Consider the following 10,474-nt stretch of genomic DNA (forward strand, 5'->3'; position numbering starts at 1 on the left):
TGTTTGTACCCTAAAGGTGCGTTTACACAGAAAGATTTATCTGACAGATTTTGGAAGCCAAAGCCAGGAATGGATTTGAAAAGAGGAGAAATCCCAGTCTTTCCCTCATGACCTGATCCCTGTTTATAGCCTGTTCCTGGTTTTGGCTTCAAAGATCTGTCAGATAAATCTGTCTGTGTAAACGCACCATTAGTTTTACACACACAGATTATCTGACGGATTTTGTTTAAGCCAAAGCCAAGAATGGATTTGAAATGGGGAAGATCACAGTCTTCCCTTATGAACTGTTCTCTGTTTATAGTCTGTTCTTGGCTTTGGCTGCAAAACTCCTTGTAGTAATTGCTATTTCCATAACTAGTCATATAAATAGAGCTTGTTTTATCACTCTCATTTGTGTGTTTTCAGGTGCCAACATTTCGATACGTCTGCGTTCATGTACCAAAACCCCCCCCCCCCCACAGTTTTACTGGGCCTATTCCGCGGCCCGATAATCGTTGAGCAAGGGCTGCAGGGACATTGTTACCGATGTCCTTGCAGCCCTTGCACCATACGTTACCTGGCAGGACTTCTCCGCCGCTCCGTCTTCCTCCCCGGGTCCCGCGGCAAAGCATCAGCAGCTCCGGAGAGGACTGAGTGAGCTGTCAGACCGCTCAGCCAATCACTGGCCGCGGGCGGTCATGGCCTATGATTGGCTGAGCGGTCTCTGACTGCTCAGTCAGGCTGCTCCGGAGCTGCTGATGCTGTGCAGTGGGACCCGGGGAGGAAGACGGAGCGGAGGAGAAGTCCTGCCAGGTAATGTATGCTGCGCTTCTGAAATCGACGGTTGCCTGCCGCACACCGCTATTCCACCTTAGCGATGCGCGCTGGGGGACTGAGGATTTAGGTCTGGCCCTAAATAAACGATCAGCTAATGACATGATCATCGGCTGATCGTTTTCTCTATTCCACCGAGCGATAATCGGCCGAATCGGGCCGATTATCGCTCCCGTGGAATAGGCCCCTATGAATCACGGAAGCTACAGACTGAAGTCAGGAACTCCTGGCATCATGGATCATTATGATTAGACATGAATAAATTTACAGTAATAACAAGCAAAGCATTTGTTATCTCTGCATTCTCCCAGGACTGGATCCAGCTTTTCCCAGCACCTGGGGTAGAGCTGCACGGAGTGGCAGTCAGTCAGAAGGCAGCCGGCTGATGAGCAGATTGCAGAGATAATGAAGTGCTTATATTATCCTGAAACTATGTCAAACTAATGTGATGCGGGAGTGGGGAAACTGTATAAATATGCGCCATCACGCTGTATTGAAAAGAAAAAAAAAAAAGTGGTGTTTTTATAGGCATTTTTTGCAAGATTTTAAGGCAGTGTAAAGCCAGCCTTAAGTTTTTTTTTTTTCCCTCAAAGGGCTATTTTATTTCAAAAGGTGTTCAGTAGAGATGAGCGAAATTTCCATTGCAAACAAAGCAACATGCTTCGTTTGCTCGGCACTCAGCTTATACGCCAGCTGCCTTTGATCTCTGTACCACTCTAGATGCCTGGAAAAGCTGGATTCAGTCCTGGGAAACTGGGAGAAGTTTCCCAGGACTGGATCCAGCTTTTCCAGGCACCCAGGGTGGAGCAGCACAGGGATCAAAGGCATCTGGCTTATAAGTCAAGTGCCAAGCAAAATGCTTTGCTTCGTTTGTCTAAATCTCTAGTATAATCGAAAATCTTTCTTGTAATGTAAATCTCCAGTGTTCAGAAAAAAAAAAGTGCCAACATTTTGGTAATACTGAACGTGTTTAAAATGTGAATTCTTAGGCTGCAGTCACATGGACCTATGGCTGGCGAATGCTTGCAATGGATTGTTTCCCTGCCCGGAATGATGATATCAATATAATGCCGGTAGCAGGAAAACTCTTTGAATCACTGCAGCACTGTAATATCATAGCCGTGGTAAATCAAAGAGTTTCTCCCCTGCCGGCAAGATATGATCTTGCCGGGCAGGGAGACAATCCATTGCATGCATTCACCATCCGTAGGTCTGCAAAATCTATGGACACCTGAATGCAGCTTTAGTAATTCCTTCATATGCGTCTTCCATTAATCACTTTGTGGCTTTGGTTTCACAAATTGCATTTTTGAGCAAGTGTTTAGCTCATAGTGGAGGGTCTTGAAGGTTCATTCATGTGCTAATCAAGACAATTGCTTTAATAAATCTACACATCGTAGGGACCATCTGATCTTGACCTGAATTTGTGCTACACTAGTTCCCTTAAACTGTAGCCTCAAATCTGCTAATGGCTGCTCCTAAAGAGTCCAATGAAAGGTAGGTGCTTTACCAATATTTAAAAAAAAAAAAAAAAAGACCAACTTACATAACTTACTTCACTCCCAATTCTCTATTAAAATAAAAAGGATATGCCCAAGTCACGAGAGCAGTCACAATCCAATATTAAAATAATTTATTGGCTCCACATTACACAGCTTGGTACACAGTTACACAGATGCTGCTGCAATACTCTGTCATACATACATAAATAAGACTACCTACACACATACAGCTCACTTGCTGTTCAGAGTTTAGAGAAGCTATGTGAGCAAAATGTGATTTCATACCCTGTATAACACAGTCTCAGGACTGTGCTGGTCGAGGAGATTTTCAGCTCTTTCAGTACAGTGGAGTCCACAGACGTGGACCCTGCACAAATAGTCCTTTTATACGAATTACAATATCCACACTACAAATGTAGACATTTCCCTCCAGCCACTTTGTAATCCTGAGCAATGGATTTTTGACACAGAGCACCCAAGGAGGGAGAAGGAGGGCTTCTCAGCTCTGGAGAGACCCAGTAGAGGTATAGAGAAAATATGATTAATGTGTATCACATTCTAACAGGAGTTATATCGTGCCCTGTAATAAACCACAACCCAATAACCGGTCAGTGCACAGACCCATTGCTCTGATCATCTAGTGCAATCTTCCCAAGAATCTGCTGTTCCAGCTCATTATTCCCTACTGGAAGCTGAAAGAAGTTCATTTCTGCAGCCATGCTGCCATTGCTGATGGGTCCTGCCCAAACTGTGCCCGGAGCATCATGTCCATCTTTTCCAGTCGTCGTTTTAATCGTTTAGCTTCTCGTTCACGAACGAGTCGTGCTTGCCGTTTCTCTCTGGTGTCTCATTGGCCCGTTTTAAGCGCATTGCCTCACGATCGCGCTGCAAGCGCCTTGCTCTTTGCTCATCGGTCTCCTGCATTCTCTGCTGTCTCTTAGCTTCTCTGTCCCTCATCCGTCTCAACTCTCGTTCCTCAGTGTCTCGCTGTCTCTTCTGCTCTTTTGGCAGTACGCTCTCGTTCCAGCCGTTGCATTCTTCTTGCTCCACAGGCTCATTCTGTCTACGATTGGCCCACTTGCGCACTGCGGGGGTCTGGTTTGCCATCATCTTCCTGTAAGCTACACAGTTATTGCACACAAGTAACACTCCAGCAGGATAAACAGCATTGAAGTCCATATTGCTGGGGGGTTTGTTGTCCTGCTCCCAGCTTTCTGTGGACAATACATCTGGTAGCTTTTCACTAGAAAAAAAAGCAGATCTTTTAGAAGTTATGCCATCGAGCTCTGGTTGCTAAAAAAAAATGCATTGGAAAGATTTCATTGAAAAAAAAAAAATCTCATACCACATTTCATGTGTTTTGCTGTGTGATACAAGCTTCTGCAGTGAGCAACTGTGCTGGACTTACACGAGAGCATGTATATTCAGTAACCAGGATGGTCTCCTTTCACTGTGAGGATATGTCCACAATACTGAATGCCGGCGGATGACCTGCCGCGGATTCCGCAGCTCGCAGCCTACGCATCTCTGCTGGTCCCATAAGCGTCATTCTATGGTTTGGCAGACTCCGCCTGAAGAATGAGCGGGTTCACGAGTGGCCACGAGCTGCGGAATCCACGTCGAGTTATCCGCCGGGATTTCGTAGTGTGGACATACCCTTTCTACAGGCCTATATACACGTCCCGATGTGCAGGAAACGAGTGCCGATCAGCAGGATAAGTGCCTTATTTACAGAGCCTTTACAAGTCTCAATCATTTGTGCAGCCTTTTAAAGGCAACTACTCATGATTTAGATGCCTGCACAAAAGATGCAATCAGCCCATTCATCAGCTGACCTCTGGCCCTATTATAAGGGTCCATTAGGAGCAGTTAGGGTTCCTGTCTGGCCTAGATAGTCTCAAATTAAGTTTTAGTTTCCTGGTTTTGATCTCATAATGCAACACCTTAAAAAATATTTCAGAGCAAATTTCTATTACAGAAACTACTACTATTTCAATTGGTATTAGAGAGAGTAGTAAGAGAAAAGGTATCTCCTTTTTTAGCTTATTTTAGCTCAGCCCAAATTACATTTATGGGCTGGGTTGTAAGGCTGAGCACATACATAGGAGGAGTATATGTCCTTCTAATCCTGGACAACCTCTGTAGGGACCTAAAATTTTTTTAAATTAATATAGTCCTTACCTGTTGAAGGTGTCATGGCTAGAAAACTGAGCACCACATACAGCACAGTTGGAAAGCTGATCTTCTGAATGTATGAGAAGATGTCTTCCAAGGGATCCCGGGGAGCTAAGGGCACGACCACACACCGGACACAGATAGCTTTTTGCGCTCACCACAGCAGCCGTGTGCTAAAGAAAAGACAACATAATTATGAGAAAGAAATGGTTTGTTTTGGGCTCCCCTGATCCTCAGTGATGTAAATCACCTTTCTTGGGCCCCAAAAAACTCAACACCATTATATGAGGTCACTGTTGTGATAAATGGGAGCACTAACTGTTTGTCACCTACCTGATATACATGAGTGATCAGCTGCTCATGGCTCTCACAGTCCAATTGACAAAGTGGGCAAATAAAAAGTGTAGAATCCAGGTTACTGTCAAGGGACTCAGCAACCTATCAAAAAAAGAAAGATTCACAAAAATCTGTGGAATGTTTTTGACACTAGGCCTGCTTCTCTAGCTGGTATATTCCCTCAAGACTGAATAGGAAGAGCATACTTCGAATGGGTAAAGCAGCTTCATCACACGTTACCCCAGGACCATGCATAGTTGCATACAACCTTAGTAGTTAGCTTTTAATTACTTTGAGTAATGTATATTATCTATTAAGACCAAGTATTCTTTGCTTATTAAAATGTATCATATTGCCTTTTACTTTTTACAGGTCTGTCAAACGCCTCAACATAGGTCTACAGTTAAAGTGATATTGTCACCCCCTTTCCATATCTTATAAAGGCTTTCTTGGTGGTCTCTTCCCTAAAAATGCATGTTATTTTTGGTGGACAGTGTCTTATGGGTGGGGCTTCACAGTCTCGTGCCCCATGGCCTTGCCTCCTCCTGTAGCGTCATCAAAATGGCCGACCTATAGCCCTAGTCCCCACCACCCCTTTGAGTAACAGAGGGACGGGGCCTACAGTGCCAATATAGGCTGGCATATGGAGCACGACACCCGTGAAGCCCCACCCATACAGCACTGTCCACCAACAACATGCATTTTTGAGGAGAGAGAGACCACCCAAAAAATATTTTCTACCGTAAGATATGAAATGTCCACAATATAAGCTTAAGAATGGTGGTGAGAACTTATATGGAAAGGGGGTGAAAATATCACTTTAAAGGGGCTGTCCGATCATTTTCCCTTATGATCATATCCTCCAAGTATCAAAAATGTGCTCTCTAGTCTTGATGGAGATTGGAAGGAGCAGTGTCTTGCGTGTGCACTGCCTCACAACATCCATTGTCTATGGGGGTTGCCAGTGAATGTAGTGAAAGCTGAAAACCATCCTATTTTTATACACAGTAAATGGGGCGCCAGTACACACGTGTGACTGCCACTCCATTTTGACAGAATAATCAAGATTCTTATTTTCAAGACCTCAAATCCTAGATTTAGTAGGCCAGTGTTTCATCCTCAATAAAATATCCTTTGCCGTTCCATGCTTACCATAGATACGTCTGCCCGTTTCCTCATCTTCCTGCTTCCACCAGGCTCTCCTATCTCTTTCTCGGTGTTGTCGTCTTCAGAGGCTGGAGATGACAGCTCATCGATTGTAGTATCCTCATCACTGTCACCTAGAATTAGAAGATTTACATTGCAGAAGAGGCAATAATGCACTAACAGTACCACCAAGTGTAACTGTCATTTAAAATATTTTTGCAGAAATCAATAGTTCAAGTGATTTTAAGAAACTGTAATAGGTTTTATTAGACAAAAAAAGCCTCTTTCTGTACTCATAAAGCTGTTTCCCAGCTCCCCTCACTTTTTATCTGTTCATTATCAGGCAAAGTCATCTATATTACAGAGGAGCAAAGTGAAGAGGGGTTGGTTGTGTCCATTATAAACTGGGGAGGGACTGAGGGGGATGAGTGAGCAAGGACCAGACAAACAGCTCTGCTGATTGTAGACTGGGCACATAAGACGCTGGATTCACAGGTCAGATTGCTTAGTGCTGGCCTGTGAACTGGGTGAGGTAAGATTGCAGAATGATGTGCTGTGCAGGGCTGCCTTTTCTCCTCTGTGCATAGACCATAATGGACACAGAAAACCTTCTCCAACACTTGCTCGGTTCTCACTTTTTTGGCTATCAGTCTTGAAGTACAGTAATACTTCAGGGTTTAGAAGAATTTGAACTGTTTGGTATTTAAACGAATATTTATCCTGAAGTAAAGTTCAGAATTTGAACTTTGCTCTGTATCCCAAAGTTTTTGTGTGGATCATAGGTTGTACCTGGTGAGTTTAGCACTGGAGAGGCTTCACATACAGTACAGTACTGTATAAGAATCCTGGAGTACAGTACAGTAGTAGTACAGTTGGAGCTCCACCATCTCCCATCAGTTACAGTGCTAGGGCGGGTAGGGGGGCACTATACAGTAAAGGATGAGTGAGGAGTTCGTGACTACTGTACTATAATTGTTGGTTTTGTTTAAGTTTTCTTGTGTATAATGCACTGTACTGTATAGAGCTGTTCTGTACTGTAGTGATTACACTGGGCACTTTTAAATGTAATAAATTATACTATAGTTAATTATTGTTTGGTGCTGGAACCAATTAAACACATTTACATTATTTCCTAATGGTGCGTTTACACTGAGAGATTTATCTGACAGATTTTTGAAGCCAAAGCCAGGAACAGACTATAAACAAGGAACAGGTCATAAAGGAAGACTGAGATTCCCTGTCTTTTCAAGTCCATTCCTGACTTTGGCTTCCAAAATAAATCTGCCTGTGTAAACGCACACATAAGGGAAGACATTGTATGGTTCTCAAACTGCCTTCCTGAACCAATTACGTTTGAGAACAGAGGTACCACTGTATATAGTTCTGATGAGTGGGATTATGAGGATTTCTTTGCAGGGAGAGGCATTCAAACAATTTCATCTTCAGTCACTGCCTTGTCAGAGAGAAGAACTGATCACCACAAAAAGCATGATATATAAAAACTATCTAGATCACAGCCAGCCCCCAACACATTACACCCGACTCACTGCTACTCTGGTCATTCGGCTCCATCTCAGACACTTCCTGTTTTACAATCTTAGTCTTCATCATTGCTTCACAAGCTTGTTTCTCCAATCCTGCAAACATGTTCTCCCCTAAGGAGGGAAAGAAAACTCCATTACACACATCCCAAGGTATGGCTTGCCCTGGAAATACTAAGTCACTCATAGACTTTAGATTTCTGCTGCTGACAATGTAAAGTCTAGAAGGAATTCCACTTGAAATAACATCCCCATTTAGCCTGTGTATGCTAACGTTGTTTGCAAGCAAATGCTGAAAAAGACAACTTCTGCTGACGCTGCTAAACATCTTAATCAGATAAAAGATATCTAATTCTACACTGAAAACAAACTGAAATGCACATCACGTGATAATGCTGAATTAGCATCTTTGTCCCCAATATAGGATGCTTGTTTAGCAATGACTTTCACAAATGAAGCCTGCAGACATACTTCCTTCTGTCTGTCTGCTACTTCTTGCTAACCCACCGAATATGTGTTTGTCATTACTCAGAACAGGAGAGTACTCACAATGTACTTTATTTGGAGTTGTCTGTTTCCTCCGGGACATCTTATGAGAACTAGCTACATCCACGCTGTCCCTCTACACAGAGCAGCTCTGAAATGGAGAGGAGGAAAAGTAACGGTTAAAGCTTAAGACAAAAAAAAAAAAAAAAAAAAAAAAAAGAAGAAAAGAAGAAGAACATTGTATATTCAGCACCCGAAACTGCATTGGAAATATGTATAGACAGGACCAGATTTTAGCAGCTCTTTGGAAGATCAGAATCTGCAATTATATTGGCTGCTAAGGCCAATTTATTCACTCTAGAACTGTTCTCTAGTATCTTTTGCTACCCACGATCCTGCTGCCATAGAGAATATGTACTGAGTACTGCTAACTAACCGCCATCTTTAAAAAGCAAAGTTGGTTGGTTGAAGCACGGGAGATGTGTCAGTACCTTGTGCTCCAGCACATCTGTAGTACAAAGGCACCCATATTGTCACAGTGTTCTCCACAACAAAAAGTACCAGAATATTTAAATACTTAAAGTGAATGTACCATCAGGCCTGAGCTGAAGTACTGGAGGCGGGCCAACCAACCCCTAGTGGGAGAGACCCCCCCCCCTCTATAATATGGCTCCATTGATTTTAATGGAGCTGCGTCATAGAGAGGCAGGGGGTTCCTCCACTGGGGGTGGTTGGTCTGCCTCCAGTACTTAAAGTGAATGTACCATCAGGCCTGGGCTGACCCACCCCCAGTGGAAGGAAACCCTCGCCCCTCTATGATACAGCTCCATTGATTCTAATGGAGCTGCGTCATAGAGGGGCTGGGGGTTCCTCCCACTGGGGGTGGGTTGGTCCGCCTCCAGTACTTAAACCCGGGCCTGATGGTACATTCCCTTTAAATGCATCATGGCGGTATTGAGGATAAGACAAGGGCTGCCAATCAATGTCAGATACCGATAGAGATCAGCAATGATGGTCCTAGTGTGCCTTCTTGGCTCAGGACAGGATTAGTGAATGAGATCTACTCTAGAAAACCTGCAGACCTCCCCGTAAGCTTCAGTTATATAGGAACCGCCATCATGTCATTGCCTTAGAATGGATTTTCATATCCACGAGTGGACGTTGCAGAGAATAAGTCTAGAGCCGTGGCACGGTTTCTGCTTTTTCCAATAGACACAAATATATGGAAGTGCATGTGTGTCAATGAGATGTCTCTCACCCCAATGCTTTCTTCTCTTCTGACTGACAGCTCCTTACTTATCACATCAGTTATCATGTAGAAAGGGAATACCTGTTCAAGACTAGACTACTACTTCAATTGGGAGTGATCATACATGCCCCCCCCCCCCCCCATTTCTCAGGATCAGGGGTTCCCCACCTAAATAATATATGGAACAATTAGAAATCTGATCTCCATACATCACAATGGCAGATCTAATATTATAACAACCACGTAGAATGAATGAGATTGTGCATATAACTGCTGTAACCTGAATGTAAAGCCTGAGAGTGACCCAGCAGCACATCAGCCTGGCCTTGCAGCCCCATAGTTGCAGGTCGTGTATAGAACATGCATGGTGCAGGGCTCCACAGTCACCAGAGGGCACCCCGCACCGTGCATCTCTCCAGAGCCTGCTGCATTCACAGAGATGTTCTCATCCCCTTCCAGCGGTACAGCCGGGTATTGTGACCGGCAGGCTGCTCCGGCGCTCTGTCATCCCCCATACTCACATGCATGATCCCCGGAAGCCGCCCCGGCTCCGGTGTCCGGTGTGTCCCGGTCCAGGCAGACGGTGAACGCTGGAGCTGCTAGAGGGAGAGAGGCCCTCTGATGACGTCATTCGGTCATGTGACCATGGAGGTGGTGGAGAGGGAGACATGGGAACCAGCCTCCGGTGTGTGACATGCATTGTATGGCAAATGGGGCAATTCAGTGTTCTTAGGTGAGAAACAGCCATGGCAGGCAAGCAATGCCCACAGTGTGCCAGCCACACCACTTACAGTGTTCACCCACCATGCCTTTAAATGACAGGCATCACCTCATCCGAAGAGGTGCCAGTCTCTGCTACCTACAGCTGCCCATAAGGGGAACCACCATAAAGGCCAATGGTAAAGTCCTCACAACATGGTAGGAACTGCATCTGACTGGATTCTTACACAGGTGTCAGCTATGAAAGCTTCAGAGGTTGTCAGAGGATCACACACATGGCCGCTATCCCATAAATAGTGCACAAATAGGCCAGGCTAGGCTCACACTGCGTTTTATAGTCTCCGGTGCTGGGATATATAGAATTTTGTCAGTATGTAAATGGGGCGGTCCATTGTGGTCCCCCATTATCTGGAGAATGGAGCACTGCCGCTACATTCACTGTCTATGGACATTGCCAATGGTAGCCAAGTTCTCAGATTTGAGGTTGATGCGGTTTGTTTTTACCC

General features: G+C 44.5%; 1 pseudogene; it reads right to left on the reverse strand.

Moving 5' to 3' along the window:
• Window positions 1–2,716: 2,716 nt before the first annotated feature.
• Window positions 2,717–9,809, reverse strand: LOC138775217 (zinc finger protein 821-like; annotated as a pseudogene).
• Between the last annotated feature and the right edge of the window lie 665 nt (window positions 9,810–10,474).

This window comes from Dendropsophus ebraccatus, unplaced genomic scaffold (assembly GCF_027789765.1).
Source record: "Dendropsophus ebraccatus isolate aDenEbr1 unplaced genomic scaffold, aDenEbr1.pat pat_scaffold_1415_ctg1, whole genome shotgun sequence".
Taxonomy (NCBI): Eukaryota; Metazoa; Chordata; class Amphibia; order Anura; family Hylidae; genus Dendropsophus; species Dendropsophus ebraccatus.